This window comes from Gracilinanus agilis, chromosome 1 (assembly GCF_016433145.1).
Source record: "Gracilinanus agilis isolate LMUSP501 chromosome 1, AgileGrace, whole genome shotgun sequence".
In the NCBI taxonomy this organism is placed as follows: Eukaryota; Metazoa; Chordata; class Mammalia; order Didelphimorphia; family Didelphidae; genus Gracilinanus; species Gracilinanus agilis.
This window is the reverse complement of record NC_058130.1, coordinates 564,088,701-564,116,117: the sequence shown is the minus strand read 5'-3', so window position 1 is coordinate 564,116,117 and position 27,417 is coordinate 564,088,701. Positions and strand designations below refer to the sequence as shown.

The window sequence follows — 27,417 nt, the reverse complement described above, 5'->3', positions numbered from 1 at the left end:
AAGTAGAGGAATTGCTTAAGAATGATTTCAGCATCACAAATAGAGATAGGTTAGTTGTGCTGAGGACTGATTTCTGACTAATATTCCAAAATTATATTTTTAATTATGCAATTCTTCAATCAATCACTGAACAAATATTTATTAAGTGCTTACTATGTGCAAAGCACTATGCTAAGTACTGCGGATAGAAAAAGAAGGAAAAGACAGTTTTTGCCTTCAAGAAACTTACAGTCTGGTGGGGAGACAACACACAAAATATATACAAAGCAAGCTATACACAAAATAAATGGGAAATTATGAAGGGGTATATGATTAAAAGATGAAATGACTGAGGAAACATGGGTTCCATCTTCTGAGAATACTGATTTGCTAAAAATGCATGACAATTGTCCAGTAAATCAGAACCTGGCCCCTTCCTCAGCTTGGAGTTTTTCCCAGAATACAGAGGAAGACAGACTTTTACACATTAAAAATATTTAACCAAATAAGACCAATTAATTAAAATGAAAGAATACAACATTAGTTAATCTGATTTCTAAATGGTGGAAATAGTAGGGACTCTACAGGTTTGGAAACAGGAAAAGTGAACAAGTGCAAGTTCCTGAATTTAGAAAAAGAATAATCCTATTCCTCTCCAGGTATACAATCAAAAGAATAAAAGAATATGGAAACAATAACCAATTGAAGTGTGGGGCCATCTTTCAGATAAGTCATATGGGTTGCTTGAGATATACAATTATCAGAAAACTCCTTCCTTCAAATGTAAGACCTGACTGCCTTTCTTGTCAACATAACCTATAGATTTCTTTGAGAAAACATGTTTTGGCTACCTTTTGTGTTGAATTTCACACATGACATAGAACATTAGTAACTTTGGAGAGAGACATTTCCATTGAATGATCAAATTGGAAGCCAATTTTGGGGGTGTTAAGAGATTAGGAGGAGAGAGTGAAGGCAACTATTACGGATAGCTTTTTAAGTTTAGCTAAAAGGGCAGAAGAGATATAGGACAAAAGTTATCAGGGATTGAGGGACAAGTGAAGGTTTTTCAGGATAGGAGAGATGTGGGCCTGTTTGTAGGCAGCAGAGTATAACCTAGTAGGGAGAGAGAGAGACTGAATAAATGAAAGAATGGGGATGACAGAGGTGATAATTTATTGAAGGAGACAGGATGGAATGGAATTACTTGAATAATTTAGCTTTGGTAGGGAGTAATGTGACATCATCACATGAGATGGGGCTAAAGAGCAGATAGTGGCAGAAGACAATTGAGTAAGAGGAAATGAGAAAAGGTAGAAGGAACTCACAACAAATGGCTAAATTGTGTAAAGGAAGGTAGAGAGAGGTAAAAAGCCAATAGACTATGGTCAGAAATGGGGAATTCAGAATTTTTCAACATAGAGGTGGTGCATTTTGGGGTAATGACATGATATTCAAAATCTTTCAAAGACTTTCTATTACCTAGTAAATAAAATATAAACTCTATTTCTTTATATTTAGTCCCTTCCATAATATGATTCCAATTTAGCATGCACAAAATTCTCTTATTTCTCCCTCATGCATTTGATATTCCAGTTGGCAACAAGGTGACATAGGGGACAGTGGTCCTGGAGTCAGGAAAACCCAAGTTTTACTCTGGCCTCAGACACTTACTAGCTGTGTGGCCTTATGCAAGGCACATAACCATGTTTGCCTCAGTTTCCTAGAAAATTAGCTCGAAGGGGAGATGTCCAACCAATCAAGCTAGTATCATTGCTAAGAAAACTCCAAAGGGGATCATAAAGAGTCAGATATGACTGAAATGACCTGACAACAACAAATTTGGTATGCTGCGGCAGATGACACTTATATGTTTGGGCAGCTAAATGGTGAAGTGCATAGTGCTTCAGATCTGGGGTCAGAAAAACCTGAGTTCAAATCTAACCTCAGATATATATTAGTTGTGTGACCCTAGAAAAGTCACTTAACCAACTTAACTCATTAACTCCACAAAAAAATCCTCTGTAATATGATTATTCACTTTAATGTTCTACCACTTCCCCAGGTAACAACTTACTACTCTCCAAATATATCTCATATTTACCTAATTCAGTGCTTTCTTTTTTTAAAGTTTATTCATTTATTTATTTATTTAGAATATTTTTCCATAGTTACATGAGTTCTTTCTCTCACCTCCTGCCACCCCCCTCCCATAGCCAAAGAGCAATTTCACTGGGTTTTACATGTGCCATGGATCAAGAACTATTTCCATATTATTAGTATTTGCACAAAGGTGATCTACCTCCCCAATCATGAACCCATCAAACCATGAGATCAAGCAGTATTCTTTCTTTTGTATTTCTCCTCCCACAGTTCTTTCTCTGAATGTGGATAGCATTTTTTTCATAGGTCCCTCAAAATTGTCCTGGGTCACTGCATTGCTGCTAGTAGAGAATTCTATTATATAATCCATTGTGCCAAGTGTATCCATCTCTGTGTGTACAATGTTTTCCTGGATCTGCTCCTTTCACTCTGCATCAATTCCTGGAGGCGCGCCAGTTCACATGGAATTTCTCCAGTTCATTATTCCTTTGAGCACAATAGTATTGCATCACCACCAGATATCACAATTTGTTCAGTCATTCCCCAATCAAAGGGCATCCCCTCATTTTCCAGTTTTTTGCCACCACAAAGAACGTGACTTTAAATATTTTTGTACAAGTCTTTTTCCTTATTTTCTCTTTGGGGTACAAACCCAGCAATGGTATGGCTGGATCAAAGGGCAGGCAGTCAACACTATGAGGGAGGAAGGGAGGAAGGTAGGAGGATAGGATGGAAGGGAGAAAGGAGAGAAGAAACTAGAGGAAGAGAAAGGAAGGTAGCATCCCCAGCCCCAGCAGGGGAAAATTGTCCTTCAGGGGCTCAAATAAATGATGGGAGAGCAAATTTAGGGTTTTGAATAGCTAAGTTTTATTTAAATTAGGAAAGGGAAGGTGTAGGAAAAACAAGGAGGTAGGAAAAAAGGGAAAAAGGCACCTAGAGAGAGATCAGGGTCCAACAGCTTCTGGGCTCCAGAGCAGCCCCTCCAGGGTAGAGAGAGCTCCAGGGTAGAAAGAGCTCCAGAGTAGAGAGGTAGTGAGAGCTCAGGTTGGAGAGACCTAGGGAGAGCTCAGGGTAGAGAGAGAGCTCAGGATAGAGAGAGAGCTCAGGGTAGAGAGAGAGCTCCAGGGTAGAGAGCTGAGCTTCCAGGGTGGAGTGAGAAAAAAGGCGCCAAACTTTCTTTTATACTTTCCCTGACACCTCCCACAAAGGAAGCGGGTTTTCAGGGGAAGTTGTAGCAGAGAGAGTCCTGGGAGTTGTAGTCTCCCAGGGCTTAGGATAATTCCAAATGACACAACACCCTTTGGGCAGAGTTCCAAATTGCCAGCCAGAATGGTTGGATCAATTCACAATTCCACCAGCAGTGGATTAATGTCCCAATTTTGCCACATTCCCTCCAATATTCATTATTTTCCTTTGATGTCATATTAGGCAATTTGCTAGGTGTGAGGTGGTACCACAGAGTTGTTTTGATTTGCATTTCTCTAATTATTAGAGATTTAGAACACTTTTTCATGTGCTTATTGATAGTTTTGATTTCTTTATCTGAAAATTGGCTATCCATGTTTCTTGCCCATATATTAATTGGGGAATGGCTTGATTTTTTTGTACAATTGGTTTAGCTCCTCATGAATTTTAGTAATTAAACCTATGTCAGAGAGTTTTGTTATAAAAATGTTCTCTCAGTTTGTTGTTTTCCTTCTAATTTTGGTTCCATGGGTTTGGTTTGTACAAATGCTTCTTAATTTGATATAATCAAAGTCATTCATTTTAAATTTTGCAATGTTCTCTGACTCTTGCTTGGTCTTAAATTTTTCCTTACCCAAAGATCTAACAGGTATACTAATCTGTGTTCACCTAATTTATTTATGATTTTACTCTTTATATTTAAGTCATTTACCCATTTTGAATTTTTCTTGGTATAGGGTGTAAGATGTTGATCTAAACCTAAACTCTCCCATATTATTTTCCAGTTTTCCCAGCAGTTTTTGTCAAATAGTGAGGTCATGTCCCAAAAGCTGGGGTCTTTGGGTTTTTTGAACACTAGCTTACTAAGGTAATTTTTTCCTAGTCTATTCCATTGATTCACCCTTCTGTCTCTTAGCCAGTACCATATTGTTTGATAAGCACTGCTTTATACTGTAGTTTAAGATCTGGTACTGATAGACCCCCATCCTTCACCTTTTTTTCACTATTTCCCTTGAAATTCTTTATCTTTTGTTCTTTCAAATGAACTTCATTATGATTTTTTCTAATTCACTAAAGAAGTTTCTTGGTAGTTTGATAGGTGTGGCAATGAATAAGTAAATTAATTTGGGTAGGATTGTCATTTTTATTATTGTCATTTTATTATTATCATCCTACCCATGAGCAATTAATGTTTTACCAATTGTTTAGATTTAGTTTTAATTGTGTGGAAAGTGTTTTGTAGTTGTGTTTGTATAGTTCCTGTGTTTGTCTTGGCAAATAGATTCCTAAATATTTTATATTATCTAGTGTGATCTTAGATTTTTAGATTTTTTTTTTTATTTTAAACCCTTAACTTCTGAGTATTGACTTATAGGTGGAAGAGTGGTAAGGGTAGGCAATGGGGGTCAAGGGAATTGCCCAGGGTCACACAGCTGGGAAGTGTCTGAGGCCAGATTTGAACCTAGGATCTCCCGTCTCTAGGCATGGCTCTCAATCCACTGAGCTACCCAGCTGCCCCCTATCTAGTGTGATTTTAAATGGAATTTCTCTTTATATCTCTTGCTGTTGAGATGTATTGGAAATATATAGAAATGCTGATGATTTATGTGGGATTATTTTGTATCCTATAACTTTGCTAAAGTTGTTGATTATTTCCCCTAGCTTTTTAGTTGATTCTTTAGGATTCTTTAAGTATATCATCATATCGTCTGCAAGGAATGATAGTTTAGTCTCCTCATTGCCTACATTGATACCTTCAATTTTTTTTCCTCTCTGATTGCTATTGCTATTATTTCTAGTACAATGTTAAATAGTAGATGTGATAATGGGCATCCTTGTTTCACTCCTGATCTCACTGGGAAGGCTTCTAATTTATCCCTATTGCATATGTTGCTTGCTAATGGTTTTAAACATATACTGTTCATTATTTTTAGGAAAGGTCCTTCTATTCCTATACTTTCTAGTGTTTTCAATAGTAATATATGCACTCAAGGATATAAATTTTCCCCTGAGTACTGCTTTGGCTGCATCCCATAGATTTTGATAGTATGTCTTTTCATTGTCATTCTTTTCAATGAAATTATTCATTGTTTCTATGATTTGTTTTTTAACCATCTGATTTTGGAAAATTATTTTTTGCCTGTCCATGTACCCTTACAAATTATTATTTTTATTGCATTATGATCTGAAAAGGCTTATTATTACTGCTCTTTTGCATTTGTTTGCCATGTTCTATGCCCTTGTACATGATCAATCTTTTTGAATATTCCATGTACTGCTGAAAAGAAGGTGTATTCCTTTTTGTACCTATTTATTTTTCTTCATATATCTATTAACTAATTTTTTAAAGATTTCATTCACATCTCTTACCTCTTTCCTATTTATTTTTTGGTTTGATTTATGTATATCTGAAAGAGGAAAATTCAAGTCTCTCAGAATAATTTTACTATCTATTTCCTCCTTAATCTCCAGTAGTTTCTCCTTTAAAAATTTAGACTCTATACCATTTGGTGCATATATGTTGAGTACTGCTATTTCCTCATTATCTATACTGCCTTTTGTTAGAATGTAATTACTTTCCCTATCTCTTTAGTCAGATCTTTTTTTACTTTGGCTTTATCAAATATCATGATTGCCACTCCTGTCTTCTTTTTCTCAATTGATACCCAATAGATTTTGCTCTAGCCTCTTACCTTTACCCTGTTTGTGTGTGTCTACCTGTTTCATGTGTGTTTCTTGTAGACAATATATGGTAGGATTTTGGTTTCTGATGCACTCTGCTATTTCCTTCCATTTTATGGATGAGGTCATCCCATTTACATTCAGAGTTATGAATATCACCTGTGTATTTCCCATCATTTTGATTTCCTATCTTATTCCTGTCCTTCTTTCTTTCACGATTTCCTTCTACTCCAGTGTTTTGCTTTTATTCAGTCCCCCTAATCCACACCCTAATTTTACTTCCCTTCCCACCCCCTCCCTTATTATTCCTCTTATATTTTTGTGTAGGTTCTATTGAATTCCCTCCCCACTCTCTTTCCCCCACTTTGCATACCCCTTGCCCCATTCCACACCTAAGTTTTCCCCTCTCAACTTCCCCTGTGCAGCATGATAGAATTCGATACCCTCCCATGGATCTAGATGCTCTTCCCTCTCAGAGTTGATTCCAATGAGAGTATGGTTTAAGTATTATCTATTAGCATTGTCTTCCTCTCCTTATAATAGTATTTGTCCCCCTCCCCCTTCCATGTTCCTCTTCATGTAGTATAATTTATCCTATTTTTCTCATTACTTTAAGTTTTTCTTTGTGTCATCTTCTATTTCACCCCTTTTCTTTTTTTACATATTCTCTTAAACCACTTTGTACCCTAGCCTCTACCTATGAATAATCCTTCTGACTACTATGATAGTTAATAAAGTTTTTGAGAGCTACAAATATCATTTTCCATACAGAAGTATAAATAATTTTACCTTACTGAAGACTTTACAAAAAAAAAATTTCCCTCTCTTTCTTGTTTACCTTTTCATGTTTCTCTTGAGTTTTGTATTTGGATACCAAATTTTCCGTTTAGTTCTGGTCTTTTCTTCAAAAATACTTGGAAATCGGTTAAAAGCCCATACTTCTCCCTAAATGTATATAATCATTTTTGATGGGTAGTTGATCCTTGGTTGTAGACCCAATTCTCTTGCCTTTCTGAATATCATATTCCAAGTCTTGCAGTTCTTTAGTGTCTTGGAGGCTGCCAGATCCTGTGTAATTCTGACTGATGCTCCTTGATAACTAAATTGCTTCCTTCTGGCTTCTTCCAATATTTTCTCCTTTGCTTGGAAGCTCTTGAATTTGACAATTTTATATTAGTGGTGGTTTTCTTTTTCTTTTTCTTTTTTTAATTTTAAACCCTTAACTTCTGTGTATTGACTTATAGGTGGAAGATTGGTAAGGGTAGGCAATGGGGGTCAAGTGACTTGCCCAGGGTCACACAGCTGGGTAGTGTCTGAGGCCAGATTTGAACCTAGGACCTCCCGTCTCTAGGCCTGGCTCTCAATCCACTGAGCTACCCAACTGCCCCCCCCGGTGGTTTTCTTTTGAAGAATTTATGTAGAGCGTGATCTATGGACTCTTTCAATGCCTGTTTTGCCCTCTTGTTCAAGAATATCAGATAATTTCTTGTAGTATAATGTCAGCATTTCTGTTTATATCCAGGTTTTCAGGTAGGCCTATGATTCTCAAATTGTCTCTCCTGGACTTGTTTTCCACGTCAACCATCTTCTCAATGAGACATTTCATGTTTCCTTCTAATTTGTCATTCTTTTGACTTTGCTTTATTAATTCTTATTGTATTGTGAGATCATTAGCTTCTACTTGCCCAATTCTATATTTTAAAGACTGGTTTTCAGCTATGATCTTTTAATTTTTCTTTTCGTTTCAGTCTATCCTGCTTTTCATGGCTTCCAGAAAGTAAATTCCAGTCTTCAATTTGCTTATCATTTCATTTGATTTCTGGACTTCTTTTTCCATGTGGGAGATTCTGTCTTTTTAACTGTTATTTTCTTTTTGAACTATTTCCCACTTTTATTGCCAAGTTTGTTCTGTCTTTCTTACTTGATCCTCTACCTCCATTCTGACTTCCTGTAAAGCTTGTGACCAATTTTCATTTTTTTGGAAAGTTTGGATGTTTGCTTGTTTGTTGCCCTCTGCTGTATCCTCTGTGTTCTGAAGTTTCTCTTCATAGAAATTATTGAGTGTCAAGGTTCTTTTCTATTTTTTTTGTTACTTGCAGATTGTAATTCCTGGGTGTTGGTGGCCATTTCTGTGCTAGTTCTTTCTTCTCTTCCCTGTCAGAAGTCTGAGTGAGGAGGGCAGGTTCTCTGTGTATTGTAGTACAAAGCATTTTTTGCCTGAGATTACTTTTCAGTCTCCACTGCATCTGCTGTGTGCAGCCCCTCTCTGCTCTCTCTCTCTCTGCCCAATCTCCAAGTTCCTTAGCCTCCTGGGGTCCCAAGCCTCTCTGCTTTCTGGGGTAAGTCTGTGGTGTCCACAGCCAGAACCCCAAGAACCTAGCAATTGCCTCACCCTCATTCTGACTCTGGCTCTCATGCTGTAAGTGGAGTGGGGGAGGTGTGATCAGGTCATGCTTTGGTAGGAATTATTTTACCCACTTACAGCATGGACATGCTCAAAAAGTGCCTACCTTCAAGGCATTTGGATGAGCCCCTTCACTTGTCTGATTTTGGTTTTTGTCCTTTTGAAGTGCTTTATATTGGTAAGTGGTGAGGTGCGGAAGTCCCTTGTTTCTACTCTGTGGCCATTTTAGCCTGGAAGTCTCAGTGCTTTCTTTTATGTCTAATTTCTTCTAATTTCCACTTTATTGTATCCCATGTTTTATTCAAGCCACTTTCTCTATAAAGCCTTCCAAAGTCACCTAATATAGGAAATAATTTTTCCCTTTTTTCACTCATAACAATGCATTTGCATGTATTATCCATTTATTTTTTATATTCTGTAATTTAAGTTATCTTGTTTATGTAATGTAATATATGTTATCTAAATTCAACTGAACCCTCAATGTAGCAAAAACAAACAAAAAAGTTTTCCTCTTCCTTAATCAATTCTCTGTCCTATTCACAACAATTTGCTCTAAACTTTTCCTCTTCTCAAGCCTATGAAAACACTGCCGTCCTGATACCCTTAGCTGAGACTTTTGCCTTATAGTTATTGAAATAATTGAGATCATTTTTCTTGTTCTTTTTTTTTTCTCTCCACTGTATCCCTTTAAATCCATTCTCTAAAGAGGTACTGGCCTTTTTCACCAAGGCCAATCCTTCAACATGCATCTTTAACTCCAGTTCTTCCCTACTTCAACTTCACTAGCAGAATGACACAGATTTTATTCCTACTTTCTTTCTAAACTTCAACTCTGCCTATCTACTGATCCCTTTCCTGATGTCAATAAAGAGGTTTATGTCTCCTCCCAATTAAAAAAAATCATCTGGGCAGCTGGGTAGCTCAGTGGAGTGAGAGTCAGGCCTAGAGACAGGAGGTCCTAGGTTCAAACCCGGCCTCAGCCACTTCCCAGTTGTGTGACCCTGGGCAAGTCACTTGACCCCCATTGCCCACCCTTACCAATCTTCCACCTATGAGACAATACACCGAAGTACAAGGGTTAAAAAAAATCATCATTAGACCCTACAGTTCCTCTTTTACCTTATTCAATTCTATATCTCTTTCCTTCTGAGCAAAACTCCTTAAAATTGCTGTCTGTCCTATGTGCCTCCACTTCTCTTTTCACTCTCTGCACTAAAAATCTACCTTAGGCATTTCCTATGTGACCCTGGGCAACCCATTAAACCTGATTTAGAGCCTATTTCCTTATCAATAAAATAGGAATTAATAGCATTTAACTTACTTGGGTTGTGAGGCTCAAAGAAATAACACATTTAAATTATTACAAAGGTTTGCCAACTTTAAAGTACTGTGTAAATGTTGGCTGCTAATCAGGTAGATGGAAGGAAGAAGACGATGATAATCCAACTAAATGGATTCAGAGGTGGTTGAATGACCGAACTCAAAGAGTATTGATTAATGATCTCATGTCACTGTGGCAGAAACACTCCAATCCTGAACCCAAAGGATCTGTTTCTGGTTTTGCGCTATTTAATATTTTAATAATCAGCTTGGATAAAGACATAGATGACATCTTTATCAAATTTTCAGATGATACAAAACTAGAAGAGATAGCTCACACATTATATGGCCAAGTTAGGATCCAAAAGATCATGGTAGTCAGGTATATCAGACTGAATACTATTTAATCAAACTCAGAAAGGATGAATACATTGACTTACATTTTGGCTACAAAACAAAAACAATTTACAAGTACAAATTCAAAGAAGAAAGATTAAATAGCAGCTTTTCATGAAATAGATCTAAAGTTTTTAGTAGATTTCAAATTCAATCTGAATGTATCATTGTGATATATTAAGCATTTTTTATTATGAAAAGTATAAAATTTAAGACTAAAATGATAGCCCTTATGCTCAGGCCATATATAGGTTATAAAATTAATTTTTATTGCTGTTATGTCATTAATAAAAACATCAATAATAGAAAATACCTGGCAGAGTGTAACCAGTATGGTGAAGAAACATGAGTCCATGTAATATTTGGATTAGCAAAAGAAATTGAGAAGTTTAGTCCAGAGAAGAGTATACTCAATGGTAATATAATAGTTTGTTAAATTATTTGACAGGACGAGAGATGGAAATAGCAGAATTGTTCTGTCTGACTCTAAAGATAAAAGTAGGAAAATAAGTGAAAGTTACATAATCAAATTTAGGCTTGATGTGTAAAGGGGATGGAGGGAAAGAAGTCTTAGTGATTACATTTGAGCAAAACTTTAAGTAGTTATGTCTCCTGATATTATTTTCCCCTTCTTTAGAGGTCTTCAAAGAATGAGGAGGAACTTAGAGGACATGTCATAGTAAGAGTATACTTTTTGGTTCTTGGTTAAACTTAATTATTGAGGCTAAATGGGAGATCCCCTCCATTTCCGAAATTGTGTTATTGAATACTTATAACTAAATTATCTACCATTCCTTTTGTACTAAATTAAGACCCTTTTAGAGTAGCTAAATGGTGCAGAGGCTAAAGTACTGGGCCCGGAGTCAGGAAGACTCATTTTCCTGAGTTCAAATGTGGCCTCAGATATTAGCTGTGTGATCTTGGGCAAGTCACTTTATCCTGTTTGCCTCATTTTCCCTTCATTTCTAAAATGAGCCACAAAAGAAAATGGAAAACCACTAGTGTATATTTGCCAAAAAACGTCCAAATGAGCCACAAAGAGTCAGATGCACCTGAAAAGAGACTGAACAACCACCACAAACCCCTTATTAAGGGATCTAAGACTCTAGGCTACTGATTATTCGACTTTTCTTGCCTGAATCCAGACCTACAATGAAACTTTCTTTTTCTTTTATTCAGCTGATGCATGAACTTCTCATATTTTTCTTATTAGTCAAATCAACACATCATTTCTGGGAAAAACATATCAATCAATTGATCTATCACTTCTATTGTCAATTCCTTATGATGCGAAATACAATATGGTCATGCTAGGCCACCTCATTTCATATATTTTAAGAATTCTTTAATGTTATTGACATTTTGTTCTTCCCAATTAATTTTTTCTAGATTCATAAAGTAATTTTAGTAGGTTGGTATGTCACTAAATAAGTAAATCAGTTTAGGTAGTATGACATTTTTATTTTATTAGTTTGGCATATCAGTGAGCAACCAGTACTTCTCCAGTTATTTTAATCTTCATTTGTATACGAAATGTTTTATAACTGTGTTCTTATAGTTCTTGGGTTTGTCTTGGCAGATAGACTCAAACATTTTATTTTGTCTACAGTTATTTTACATGAAATTTCTTTCTATCTAGTCCTCAAATTTAATGTTATATAAAGAAATGACAATGGTTTACCTATGTTTATCTTATTTCCTGAAATTTTTCTAAAGTCATTAGTTGTTTCAATTTATTTTTTAGTTGATTCTCAATTCTCTAATTATAGCATCATATTGTCTTGAAAGAGTGATAGTTTTGTTTCCTCATTGCCTATTCCAATTCCTTTGATTCACTTTTTCTGGTTTTATTCCTATGACTATCATTTCTATTATAATATTGAATAATAGTAGAGTTAATGGACATTCTTGCTTCACTTCTGATCTTATTGGCAAGACTTTTAGTTTATCCCCTTTACCAATATTGTTTTCTGATTGTTTTAGATAAATAATATCATTTTAAGGAAAGTTACATTAACTCCCATAATTTCTAATATTTTTTAAAATGAGTATTTTTTTTGCTGAAAGCTTTTTTCTTGAAAGCATAGTTACTTCCATATGTTGTTAAACAGAGGTAACGAATGGTGGGTAGTTCGAATAAAGAATAACATTACTTACCACTCTACATTCATTGAAAGGGAATAACATTAACCATAATGGTTTAAACATATTAGGGCATTCCAAGGCTATGCCTTTTTCTTAAAGTTTCTAATTCTCTTGCCTTTATTTTGTCTCAAAAAGGGGAGGAATCATCCATTTCCCTTATATCCCTTGGTGCCAATCAATATTTGTAGGGAAATAATAATTTTAACTTTTTAAATAATTTAAAATTAAATAAATTAAATTTAAGTAATTTTAATTATAAGTTAATAGTAATTAACTTAGGTTGTCCTAGCTCCATTTGGATTCCTTTCTTTCTAACCTAAAAATAAGCATACAAACAAAAAAGTCACATAAATTTAAAATAAACAAATAAATTCAAAAGTAACTAGATGTAAACAAGTAAATAGAGAAATAAATAAATAAGATCACAAAATGGTTGCACATGAAATTCAGATGTTCCCGTCCTTTCCTATTATCATACCTATAACAAAAATATGAAGTCAAGATGTAATTAAAATTTTCAGGGAGCAGCTGAGTGGCTCAGTGGATTGAGAACCAAGCTTAGAGACAGGAGGTCCTAGGTTCAAATCTGACCTCAGACATTTCCCAGCTGTGTGACCCTGGGCAAGTCACTTAACCCCTATTGCCTAGCACTTACTAGTCTTCTGTCCTGGAGTCAATACTCTGTATTTACTCCAAGATGGAAGGTAAGGGTCTAAAAATGAATTAATATCATCTCTAACCAATAATTATTAAAGAAATGTAAAAATTTGGTAAGGAAAATTCTTTATTTTAAAAAGCCACAACCCCTCCCCCCCGACAACTTTTTAATGATCCCTGACTACCACTGCATGGGGCATAAGATAAATGGGAGAAGTGGAGAGTAATGTAGATTCACCATTATTTAAGTAGTTTCTCTACAAAGTCATAGTTTAGAGACTCCTTGCTAAATCCTCTTAATATGCCCAGGTGTGACCCAGGAAAAAGAAAACACTCCAAAAGTTCTATAAATCTTAAAGTCCTTGTCCTTGAAAGCATTTCTCCTCTTAATTGTCATGTGCCATTATTGTATTTGCTGGCAATCTTTCCAACTTTAATTTCTGCTCTTCTCTCCACCCTTAATCTTCTCTAGAGAGATTTGCCCATTATCAAGAAAACTCCACTCTCTTATCCCCAACCTATGGATTATTCCTCTTTTTCTGAGAGCCTTCAGTAACTTGGGCTGCCTTGCCAAATGCACTGTTACATATACAAATGGAGTAACTAAGCTTTTCCAAAACTTGAATTTGGGGGCTACTAAAAAGAGTAGTGAAATGTCACAATGTAAATAGATGAGTTTTTGATTACATACTCATTTAATATAAAATCTTCATGTCACCTGCGTTGTACTTTTCATGAAAAGAGGGATACTATATATATATATATATATGTATATATATATATATGTTAACATACATCAGTATATTAAACAATGATTCTTTTGGGAAGGGTAGGACTGTGTCATGATCCTGACTAGCAAATCCATTGATCCATTGATGTGGGGAGCTCCTGAATTTTCCAATTCAGATTAGCAAATCTTCAAAGAATTTAAAGACTCTAGCAATCTTTTCGGCAAAAACAACAAAATACCCTGAACTGTCCATGATTGTATATTTAGTAGGTATTAGAGGCAGAAATCCAGCCCATGTCTTTCTGAATCTAAAGCCAGCTCTTGATTTCCAATGCGATTCTTCTGATAATATGTGCTAGTATTCATAATTTCCTATTGAAATGGACGTTTTTAAGTAGCACATTATAGGCACTAACCCATTTCAGTCATTTAAAGTATGTAGGACCACAGTAGAAATCAATCTACCAAAAAAAAATGACTAAATGTTTTAATTTTATGCTACTATAAATGTTATCAGTGGCACAGTGATAACAAATCTGTCACATTCTGGTGTAATGCGAAGCAACATTTCCTGTTCTGAGAAACAATTATGCCCATACAAACTACAATCTCATTCATCTTGAGTAAAGATTTCAGTTTTCTCTCCTTATATCATTCCTCCCCACAGTCCAATGGGAGCTCTCCACTCGATGGGGGAACCAAGGTCCTTAAGAATCTTGCCTCTGGCACTTAACTGAAGCGGTTGCTGTAAAATGTGGTGTCTTGAGTTTTGTTCATAACATCCCCAAGCATAAGTACGTTGATCAAGCCCTAAAACACAGGCAACCGCTGCCTTCCCCGTGGTAAAATAGCTGATTATTGCTTCAATCGGGAGTCGATGTAGTACCGCACAAAGGCAACTTCTTTTGCTGCAGCAAATGTCAAATACTTCCCCCTGTGTTGATAAAAGTGTGATTGGAACTTGAATTTCTCTTCCCAGTTCTGTAGTTGCAAATAATTGCCTTGCTGTTTTTCAACAATAGAGGCAGCACAATGATTTTGATGAGAGCCTAGCTGCAGCAGTATTGAATATTGAAATGAATTAGTATTCACTGGGCAATGTCAACAGTAATCCCTGGAGGGAAGTAGGAGGTAATGAACATTAACATTAACCCCACGCATTAAGGACACCTTGTATCATCCCTTCATCAAGCCTTAGAGACACACCGGTCCTCAATCGGTTGAAAGATAAGAAACATCTTGAAGAGGTAAGCCGGAGTAGTGAAGGATAAATTTCCTTCTGCAATATTATTTTTTAATGGTTGTTTTTTGAAAGCAGGCATATCTAAGAGTCTGAACTTGGAAGCAGGACTTGTGAAGAAGCCTTCATTGTTCTCGAAGCATCAAACTTTGAAAACACACCCTTTGGTTGGGTGGGCACATTTGAAATTAATTGCAGACAGTGTTGATTTGTTCACAACAATGCTGCGCTGTGCGGACATGAATAATGTCACACACAATCTCAGCAAGCCGTCTGTTTTACTTCAGTCCTGTAATCTCACCAGGTGCTGGCTTTATTTCAAATCCAGTCAAAACATTTGCTCCAAGTAGGATTTTAAAAATTAACCTACTTTAGTTTATTCACAGCCTGATTAAACAGATAATTAAAAGTTACAGATGCATAGCACTACTAAATTACTGGAGCTTGAATGCACTTGTGAAGAAGATTATTAGTCTTTCAGGAACTGGCAAGGGCCTGAGCAGCAACTGTGAGGGAGCCCTAGCAAGGATCAGTGTTCTCTTGTTTTCAACATATTTTTCCCCCTAGAAGCCATTCCTTTTAATTAATTTGAACAACAGCAGGAAACTTGGAATATTTGTCAACTCACTATAAGGCTCTCAGCTTTATACTTTCAGAACTAGTTGGCCTCAACTCTCTACAGAAAGTCAGATTCTAAGTCATATCTTCTTGGAGTTTGAATTAATCCCTGAAGAAATGGTATTTACATTCAAACCGCCTTGTAGTTTCAAGAACAAAACTTGCTGGGGAAAAAAAGAAAGAATGGCACCATTAAATATTGTCCTAGAAAGCCTTTTGTTGGAAGGTGACTGTTTAGAAGATCAGATAGGCCATGGTGTAATAAAATGTTTAAATTATGATAAATTTCTACTTAACAGAAAAACTCTTTTATAATAATACTTTTTCCTTAGTCCTATAGAACATTAATAATAATGATGAATAACAATAGTATTTACATAGAACTCTATAGTAAGTACCTCCATGACTGGAATGTTCTTCTTCCTTATCTCAGTCTCCCCACTTAAGCATTTATTAAATTCCTTCTATGTGCTAGGCACTATGTCAAAACCTTTACAGATGTTATCTCATTTGGTCCTGAGAACAAACCTAAGATACAGTTATTATTATTGTGATCTTACAGTTGAGGAATTAAGTATGCCCAGATTAAGTGACTTGACTAGGGTCACACAGGTATAATCTGATGACTAATTTGAATTCAGGTTTTTCTCTTCCATCCATCTCTAAATCTACTAATCTGCTAGCTGCCTGAAATAAAAAGTCCACCTTCTACAGGAAACCTATCTAGATTCCCCCATGCCCTTAATGCTGAAGTGAGGTAAACTAAATCATTGTCCAGAAAAACTGTTTTTCCCTGGGGAAAAGTAAAAATCAGAAATGAGCTTTCCGTGAACATCAAAATAACAATCACATGAGAAAATGACTCCCTTTACTGCCTCACAGTCCAGGATAAGAGATACAGTGGAAAAATCCCAAATCCCACGCTACTGACCAAAAATGGTTTCCAGACAGATTATAAGGGTTGCTGCTGCTTCCCCAAAGTTATGTATCATGAATGAACGTTTTCTTTGTATCTTGAACTCTATAAAAACTGCATTATAATTTTAGTTTGGAGCAGCCTTCACTAGGAAGGTTGCCCTGGCCAGCTATGTATGTTTATTAATCAAGATTAATAAATTAATATTGGTTCCACTAATTTGAACTTCTGGATGTCTGGACTTGTTTTCTAAAGTACCCCACTTCAATGCTACACTTGTCCTTCTGTTGATTACCTCTAATTTATCATGTGTATATATGTATGTTTGTAAATAGTCATTTTCACATTTCCCAGTTAGCCTGTTAGCTTCTTTGAGATCAATAACTGCCATCTGCCTTTCTTTGTTTCAACAACACTTAACACAATGCCTGGGACATGGCAGACATTTAAATACATTAGTTTATTCTTTATTCTGTGTAAAGCACTGTATTTTACTCACGATACAATTTTTAAAAATGTTCTTTCTTCAAAGAACTTGTATTCTAAAAAGAATGAATAAATTAAATGATTTTAGGTGGGAAAGAATATTAAAAAAAAACTAAGGGTATTAGGGAAGCTTTCCCATAGGAATTTGTGTCTGACTTCAGTCATGAAGGAAACAATAGATTCTAAGACAAAAGGTAAGGTGGGTATGTGATTGGCCTGGTGGCAGGAGGGATGAAGAAGGTCAGAGAGAGGGTGGCTGCCTATGTAAAGAGGCAGATGAAATGCTCAGTTTGGGAATGGTAAGAGCAGCATTTGGGCTAGAATTCAGGGCATGTGATCTAAAAAAGCATCAAATTATCTATACAGGAATCCTGCACACAGGTTGCCATGGATTTTAAAGGACAAATAGCAATTTGTATTTTTTCCCCAAGAGATGACAGGGAGCCACTGAATTTTCTTGACCAGAGTCATACAGGAAGCATCAGAGGTAAGCCTTGAACCCATCAATTCCTGGTTCTGAAGCCATATTTCTATCTACTAGACCTAGGTATCTTGGATACAGTATGGCAAAAATAATTTGGGTAATGAAGAGAATGATTTTTGATTGTTCACCAACAACTAACAAACTGTATCAGGGAAGATTCAAAAGCTATTTTCCTAAAGGAGGTGGCACACATGATAGACTGTAAGCTTTTTACAGGCAGTGACCTTCATTTTTGTTTTTGCATCCCTAGCACTTAGAACAGTGTTTGAGACATAGAGGGTACTTGATAAATGACTGCTGATGGATTGATTGGGGTAAAACTTGATGGAAGAAATGGCTGCTATGAAGTAAAGATGAAGAGGATAGGCCAGAGAAGCTAAAAATAACAAACAAACAAACAAGGAGACCAACAGGGAGGTAATTACAATATTTTTGATAGGAGATAAAATTGGATGGAAATAGATATTAAAAAGTATAAATATGAAACTGATAAGACTTGGTAACTGGATATGGAAACTGAGGGAGAAGAAAGATTCAAGGAAATTTACAAAGTTATGATATCAGTAACTCAATGGAGATGGTTTCAACTTCAAAATAAATTAGGGATGGGTAGTTTTTTAGGGGGGCATGAGTTCCATTTTTCATATGCTGAATTTGAGATGTCTATGGAACTTCCATGTAGATATGATGAGCAAGTACTTGGCAATTGGAGAAATATTACTAAGGAGAGAGATTACGGCTGGATATGAAGATGTGTCATTGGTTAGAGTCATTGGTAATTTAATACATAAGAATTGATAAGGTCATCAAGGGAGAGGCTTTAGAAGAAAAGTCCCAGAACAGAGACACATGGGGGATACCTGTGGTCACAGGGCTAGAACAAAGATGATGGATCAAATAATGTCACGGAGATGTATAGCTAAACTAAAAACTGGAGAGAGACATACTGAAGAGAGTGCCTATTTCACTGGTTGATGGCTAACTAGTAAAACAGAATTAAATATCAGAACATTAATGGGAGAATAGAGAAATAGAGCAAGCAATATGAATGATTCTGAGGAATATTTCATTAAGCTATGTCAGCCTGATGAATTACTCTCTTCCACTCTAAAGATTCCTGTCCAAAGAGCCAATAGTCTGGAGTCAGAGAAACTTTGTCCTTGGATAATACTGCAAAATCATGACTCATTCTTTCCTAAATTCAAATTTTTAACAATCCCAAGGTTCTTCTTTCAGCTTGTCTTCTGCTTATATTTCCCTTTCCTCATAAACATTTTCAGCTCTCGTAGGATTACAATAGAGATGGAGAATGAACCAAGAAGATACATCTGCAAAATTCTGGCTGTGATGAGGCATGTGTGAGGATATGGGCAGAAGTGATCAATTCCACAGTGTCATCTGATATGATCTATGCTTTAGAATGGTGGTCTAAATAGAGGGAACAAATAAGTTTGTGGTCAACTAGGACAGTCTGGGACAAGAGATAAAGAGAATATTACTGTGTGACAGATAATATGATATAGAAGACTCTTGTAGTGCAGAAGTGCAATCAACCCTGCAAAAGGCTAACTGCAGAATGTCTGGCAGTTAAGAAGGGTTTAGAACCCTGACTAGGGGCAGTTGATGCTGGAGGCTTGGTCAAAGCAGAAGGGTCAACTGAGCTCAGACTCTGGACTGAAACCTGGCCCTGAATTTGTGCCTTTTCTTTTGAGATTTTGTAGCTTAGCTAATGCCTCTGGATCTCCCTGATCTTCCCTATTCCAATCACCATTCCCTTTCCTAATTTCTTGTGGGTTTTGGGAGAAGAGTGGATTTGGGTGATAGCAATCAAACTTTGAAGACTTAGTTTTTCCCCATAGTCAAGTAGGGCTTACCCTTGATACAAATTATCTCCTGAATTGTTGTATTTAACTTCCCTAACCCTAAAGGCAACAAAACCTCCATGGACTGAGTGAGGGCAGGCCCTTTCTCAGTCTCCCATTCCTGTGTCCCGTTCCACCTGGAGCTTCTCCCTAGGCAGTTGTTAGAGAAACCTTGTATCCCTCTGTCCTTTATAATCAACCCTGAAACTTAATAAACACTGTTGCCATTTAATCAAATCTTTTACTAAATCATTGGTTGAATGATAAAAGAGGGATAAGGAAAGAAAGGAATAGTTTCTCTCTGGGTCCTGAGGGGAGTTGGAGGCATCCATCTTGGAGGAAGGGGTAATCTCTATACTTCCTCTGAGAAGTCCTTCTATTTCACAGACAGGGAAGAGCTTCTGGACTCTTCTTTTGTGAACCTGAGAAACTGACTAGAAAGCCTTCTAGTTAGTTTCAAACCATTTCTGGCTGGCCCTACCTTTTGTCTGTAGAAGTGCCCTTCCTACCTAGAAGGATTCAGCTTGTTTCCCTTCAGTGTCCTCTGTCTCAAGCCTGTGTGCCCAGTCTGTGTCTCCCTGTTGCAGCTGCCTGCCCAACTACCTCATCCTCTCCCCTTGCCACTCATTATACTTTATTGTCCTATATTTCCCTAAACTCAGCCATTCCCTTACATCTCTCCTACCACCTCAATTTACTACCTCCACTATTGCACCCTCCTTTCCTACCTACTGATAGGGACCGACAAACCCCATCCACTTGCTTTATTCTTTTTTTTTAAACCCTTAATTTTGGTGTATTGTCTTATAGGTGGAAGAGTGGTAAGGGTGGGCAATGGGGGTCAAGTGACTTGCCCAGGGTCACACAGCTGGGAAGTGGCTGAGGCTAGGTTTGAACCTAGGACCTCCTGTCTCTAGGCCTGACTCCACTTGCTTTATTCTTTATTACACTCTGCTTCTGAGATGACAGGATGGATCTCCCAGGAGTTAACTCGGCTCATTCAGAGGCTATAGGAACACGTGCTACTATGGTATTTAGACAATTTTTTTAATGTTAAAAGCATAAACATCAGTAATGCTTGCGGAAGAAGTACCTTGAAGCTATTTTAAAGTCATGAAAGATCAGAGGCCTGAAAGGGTCTAAGGAAACTAATGGTAGTTACCTAAAAAAACAGATTGGACCTGCTATTATTTCTCTCAGGACTATAGATTAATCAATCTTCAAGTATTTATTAAATGAGGTACTATGCTAAGTATGAGAGATATAAATAAAATGAATAAATTAAACAAACCTTACTTCCATGCACTAACGTTCTAATAAGGCAAACAAATACATATATAAATTTATATATAACAAAAATTTATCTGGCAGAAAGACAGATACATGCATACATACATAGAGAGGCTATCACAAGTCTTTGTGTAGTTCTAAGCTTATAAATATGCATGTGTATAGTAAGTATACACACATGGGTTTATGCAAAGCAAAATTATCTAGTTCTTTAGTGAAAATTGCTTTTGTAGTGGATTATTTTAAGGACATACTTAGTGGATTTCACTAAGAGCTTCTAAAAACACATAGCAGTCTTATTGATGCTCTGGTATGATGCTAATGGAGAGAAAATCACACAGAGGTTAAATTACTCAGTCAAAAGATTTTTAAAAATATATCAAGGAAACAAATTCATTTTTTTACCTTCACATGACAGAAAGTAACAAAAACTGGAACAAGGGAAAAGATCTACTTGTGGTTTACTGTGATGATGATTGCGGACTATCGCTGTTAGGGAAAGAATGATGATGGCAGCATCAAAATTCCTGGAAGCTGGATAGCACCTGTACCTCAGAGTAGCCTATAATGGCATTTTTAGACAAGTGTTTCTGTTTAATATGGATAGAACTTTTGCATAAAGTCTAGTTATTATCAAATTTAGAGGACAGAGTTTTGTTAGACTTTGAGTTCTCTTGTGGTAGAAAGGTTTCTGAGTGGATTCTACAGATTTATTTTATTTATTTATTTTTTAAATTCTTTCCTTCTGTCTTTGAACCAATATTATGTATTGGTTCTAAGACAGAAGAGCGGTAAGGGCTAGGCAATGGGAGTTAAGTGACTTACCGAGAATCACACAGCCAGGTCATGTCTGAGGCCAGATTTGAACCTAGGACCTCCTTTCTCTAGACCTGGCTCCCAATCCACTAAACCACTCAGCTTCCCCACTACAGATTTATTTTAAAGAAGATAACAGATATTGGATATTGTCCTATATAGTATATCCAATGTTATGCCTGTGAAAATAGAGACAGCTGGTAAATAAAGACAAAATTTTGAATCCATGGATTAGCCATGGAAGAATCTGGATATTAAATGACTCTTTCAATAGCACGCATTAACTTAATTTTTTTTTCATTGTTCAAAATGTATTTCCACATCAATAATATTTGCAATAGAGTGATCATTCAAAGTTAACATCCCCAATCATATACCCATTGAACCACATGAAAGTAAGTGACTCTTGGAGAGAAAATCCACAATGAGTATAATTTACTTAAATTTGAAATACATTTATTAAGCATCTATGTGCCTAGTATTATGAAAGATGTTGAGAAATAGGAAACTACAAATGAAACAGTCTCTGTCATGAAGGCCACTAGGGAGATACAATGTATGCACACATATAAGTCTAAGAATATTGAAGACAGAATAAGTACTACCAAGGTTGAAGAATTGGGATTGAGGGGAAGTAGATCAAGGAGGTTCCAATTAATCTGGGTCTTAAAGAGACACAATAAATGAGGTTCAGAGATGAGGCTAATATGCACTCTAAACCTGATGTGTAGCTTCTATGAATATATGAAGACTGGGGAGGTAGTATGGAATTAGAGTAACAGCAGATAGTCAATTTGAACATAGATTTTATAAAGGGGCAGTAATATGAAATAAGACTGGTATAATAGGTTGAAGCTAGATTGTGAAGGACCTTATATTTACTTATTTATGCTTTTGTTGTTTGTTCCTATTCCAATGTAAGCTCCTTTAGGGTAAGAAGAGTTTGCTTTATCTTTACATTCTTAGACATCAGGAAGAGGTCTTGCATTCAGTAGGAATTTAATAAATATTTGCTGGTTTGCAGTTAACAACTTCTCTACCTACCTGCAAATAAAATCCTTTAACTTTCTTTAATCTAAGGGGTGAGGGATGGGGGAGGGAGATGAAGGAGGATCTCCACAGGAGGAGTCAAAATATGTAACTTGCTAAAACTCCTTCACTAAGGAGGTAGCATCTCATATCTTGGAGCTGAAGGGACATTGTAGATATCAATCATATTGTGCTAAAATTTTGATAATCTTTTTTTTTATTTAGGAAGATTTCTAAGAGGAACTGTCATTAAGAGGGAAATAATTGGTGTTGGGAGAATATTGTGGTAGTACAGAGAGTTAAAGTAGGGATTAATTTCTTCTTCCTTCTTCCTCACCCATTTGTAACAGTAAAAATAAATGATTTTAAAAGGGTTTACAGATTATTGGATATGATTTATGGTATGAAAACATGCTGGCTAGGTAATGCGGAAAGGATGATGGGTAACAGATGTACAATTGACATAGACTGGATCCCCCAAGACTATTAGCAGCCAAGTAGGAGGCAAAAAATCACATCCAAATGAAAACAAATATAGAAGGATGAGGCAGTGGTCCAGTTGTTTTGACAGAGACAGAAATGGTGATCATGGAACCATTGGTTCTGATGTTCAGTGGATCTGTGTACATGCAAATACCAATGAATAAATGAAGTGGATTTGGAACAACATGTAAAAGGTATAGTTATAAAATTCCAAGACTTTTTCCCACTAATGTCCTTCTTCTGTGCCTCATTGTTGTTTTGCAAACATATAGTCAGTGCAGCTCGATTTAGAGTAAGTCTCACAAAGGCAGAAAAGTTTGAGGACTGGAGATACCAAAACACAGCTAATAGATCTGTTATAAGACTGACCTAGCTAAGCTGGGAGAGACTTATTACTAAATCATTGGATATCAGGTAATGGATCTCTGTGGTCACAGAAGTTCAGCTATCTGTGTGGAAGAATATACACACTGTTGAAATCATAGTTATTTGAAATCATTAATAGATTTTATAAAAAATACATTTCAAGGTGTGTAGATTGCTAGACTTTAAGGCAGAAAAAAATTGAGTTTAAATTCTTCCTTTGACATTCACTAAGTGACCACAGGCAAGTCATTAAACTTTTCTCAGTTTCAGAGTCTTTGTAAAATGGGGACAGTCACATAAGTAGTATCTTTTCAAAGAATTGTGAAAATCAAATGCTATCAATAGGACTTTGGCATCATAGGATCATAGGATAATAGATTGAGAAATAGAAGGGATCTTAGGGATCATCCAATTAAAATTCTTCAATATATAGGTAGAACTCCCACCTCAAAATCCATTAACATGAGACTATACTTATTGGTAGAGATTGCTTTTTAATCAGTGCTCCATCTCTGCATGAAGGGAGTAATTGGTGAGATCACAAGGAAGCAAGATCCAGGTCTTCTGGATTTTATTTGTGAAAAAGAAGATACAATACTAAAACTTTGGGGAGACCCTACATAAGTATAGAGTTTTATTATAGCAGATATTGATCTTCTGTTAATCCTGTCTAGATTCAGTCAAATTGAATTGTCTTTCTTTGACTTACCATTTTTCCCTCTAAAGTTTATTGTAGTTGTAACTACCAAGAGTCTCTTTAGGCTTCAGCCTGATCAGTATAATAAGTTTTTTTTTAATTTTAAACCCTTAACTTCTGTGCATTGACTCATAGGTGGAAGAGTGGTAAGGGTAGGCAATGGGGGTCAAGTGACTTGCCCAGGGTCACACAGCTGGGAAGTGTCTGAGGCCGGAATTGAACCTAGGACCTCCCTTCTCTAGGCCTGGCTCTCAATCCACTGAGCTACCCAGCTGCCCCCAGTATAGTAAGTTTTTAAGTCTCCTTGCTGCCATGATCAGACTATTTAACAGATTTAGTAGATTAAAGATTGTAATGAAGAAAAAATCCACATCAAATTTGCATGTAGCCAAGGATCATCATGCATAACATGGGAAATGCATACGTATATGTTTGTGTCATGGTAAAGAAACAAATGCTTATATAAAGGTAAATATACATATATACACATGCATACGTGTTTATGTATATGTATGTATGCATGAGTGTATTATGCTTCAAGAAAAAGTATAAAAACAGACCGTGACTGTCTCTGCTACTAGAGACTTTTAGGAATGAGATCTCTTCCTCTTCCTTTTCTGGGTCAAATAGTATTTAGCTTGTTATGTTGATAAATAACAGATATTTTGGGGAAGCAGATAATTATGCCAGGGCCAATAATCTCCAAGTCACAGACACTGACTGACAGGCTTCAGTGAGAAGGGAGGGAGTTAGACACTCCTGACTCTCAAACCCCTCCCCTCAAACAGTTGATTTTCAGTTGGGATAATGGAGACAAACTGAGGTTCTTCTGGCAAGTTTCTGTTGAAACTGAACTCCAATGATGTTCCCTTTCTTTAACTGAAAGCTGAAGGTGCCCCAAATTACAATCACAATGTGTCTAGGAGCAGGAGAGAAAACATCTCCATTTTAAAGGATCCCTGCTTCTTGGAATGATTTGTTGGATTACTAATAAAAAAATAAAATCGATATCAAGACATTTGAACCCCTCCAAGTGCCATTTAAGCCACTAAGCTAGAGAGACTTCTACCTAATTACATATTGTAAACTAAACCCCCAGAGCCTGCCCTACCTGCATACTCTGTAAGGATTAAAGGCATACACAGAAAACAACTGGAATCAATCCCATCCTTTATCTAAAGAAAGACAGACTTAAAAGTCCTATTGCAGCTGTAAAAAGAAGCTTATAGAAGAAACATTACAAAATAGATTTAAAGCTCTCTCTTAAAGTATAGGAGAGGGTGAGAAAAAGTAGAACAGAAAAGGGGGATGGTTCCTGTAGTTAGATGGTTTCTTGGTTTGGTTTCTTTGTTAATGCTTAGCATGCCTCCCAGTATGGTCACTGCAGTCTTGAATGATCAGGTAGAAAAGGAATACGGCTGCTCTGGTAGGTTCAGGCTATGTTTGACACTATCATATTTGCCATGGCCACTATTGCCCCATCTCCCTAGTCTTCTACCCAATAATTTCCTCTTCCTTGCAGTCCTATCTTTATCCCTAAAACTTCATGAACTTGTCAAATAGTGTTCCTATGTTTTTCACTGGGAGGTGGTTACCCGAAAACACAAAAGAATTTTTACTACGATGTTTAACTAGAACTTGAACTATTTTCTTTTGAAGATTTCAGTACACTCTGAGGATAGGGTATGGATGCCACATTCTATATAGTGGGTGTTGTGCTAGATACTAGGAGAGATTAAAAAGGAGAGGTAAAACAACATTTGTCCTCAGGGTCCTGGTCCTGGACCTATAGTAAATCTCTAGCATATATCATAAGAATGTATAATGTATGAAAAGTGAATCACAGATTTATTTTAAAAAGAAAGAAAAAGAAAAGACAGAATATCTTTGTCTTCCAGTTCTTGGCAGTGTGTTGCAGGCTTATGATATTCCTTTTGGGATAAGATGACTAGACTACTATGACCCTAAGGTCCCTTCTAGCTCTAAATTTTGTATTCTAAGATTCCATATCATACTGACCAGAAAGTAAGATGGTGTGTAGATAAATTTAATTATTTACAAGAGTTATATTGCAATTTAGAAAATGATTAATTAATTAATCAATCAGTAATACACTAAAAACCTACCATATTCCAGGCAATAAGATTATAAATAAACAAATGTGAAAGTAACTATCCTCAAGGAGCATACATTTTAATATATCTTGGAGTTGTGTTATGACCCAAAGATAACCCTGGAATGAACATAGCTGCTTTCTAATCAATCTGTCAATAAACATTTTTAAGTGCCTACCATGTGCTAGGCAATTTATGTAGTGCTGGGAATACAAAAAGTAGCAAAAGATACTCTTGACTTTCAAGACATTTATAATCTAATGGGAGGAAGAATATGCAAACCAATATATACAAAGCAAGCTACATATAGCTAAATAGGAAATGATTAAAGAGGGAAAGCCCTAGAATTAAGGGATTTAGGGGAGACTTCCTGTAGAAGGTGTAATTTTCATTTGGATTTAAAGAAGACAGGGAGATTAGTACTCAGAGGAGATGAGAGGGAGGGCATCCCAGGCATGGGAGATGACCAGAGAAAATGTCTGGACCAGAGATGGAATGTTTTGTTCATGGGACAGCCAAGAGGCCAGTATCATTGGATTAAAGAGTATGTGTCAAAGAGTAAGGCATAAAAATACTAGAAAGGTTGGAGGCAACTAGACTCTGAATAGATATGAATGCCAAAAGAGTATTTCAGACATGGGGGGACTAGGAAGCCACTGGAATTATGTGTGTGTGTGTGTGTAAGGAGAGTCATGATCAAAGCTGTTCTTTAGGAAAATTATTTTAATGGCTGAATGGAGGACTGAAGTGTGGAGAGGCATGAGATGGACAAACCCATCATCTAAGTGTGAAGTGATGATGGCCTTCATTAGAGTAGAGGAAATATTAAAGGAGTGAAGAGGGCACATCTAAGAGATATTGAAAAGGTGAAATCAATTAATTTAAAGTTATCTCAGCCAATATACTGGAATGGAGATAGTTAGAGAGGAAGGATAACTATGGGAACTGACAGAGTGCTAAAGAGGGAGGAAGAGTAAGTTGAGCCACACATGCTTAGAAAGAAACACTTAGAAATTAAAGTAACATCAGATTTTAAGGCCACAGAAAAGAGGGTTAGAGAGGAGATATGAGACTCAGTGGTACCAGTGTAGATGAATAGTGAGGATAAGATCAGAGACAATCTAGTGGATACATAAGAATAAAGAAATTTATAACCACATACAAGTAAGAAGGCTTAAGAATGCAAGCAATTAGCAAGGCTTGCCAATTTAACAGTGTAGCCATCAAGTACATATGGTATGCATTTGGACTGTAATTGCACTGTATTACTAGGCACAAAATAATGATAAAATCTTATCAAGGGGCCTGTGTCTCCACACTTCTGGAATGGGAACCAGGAGGAAATTCAACTGAAACACAAATAAGCAGTTGCCATGCCAGATCTGCTCTCAGTGCATCATTACCCACTACATCCC

General features: G+C 36.4%; 1 pseudogene; it reads left to right on the top strand.

The window, feature by feature from the left end:
- The first annotated feature begins 8,434 nt into the window (after positions 1–8,434).
- The window catches only part of LOC123254202, a 55,472-nt pseudogene continuing 36,489 nt past the window's right edge, over positions 8,435–27,417 (top strand).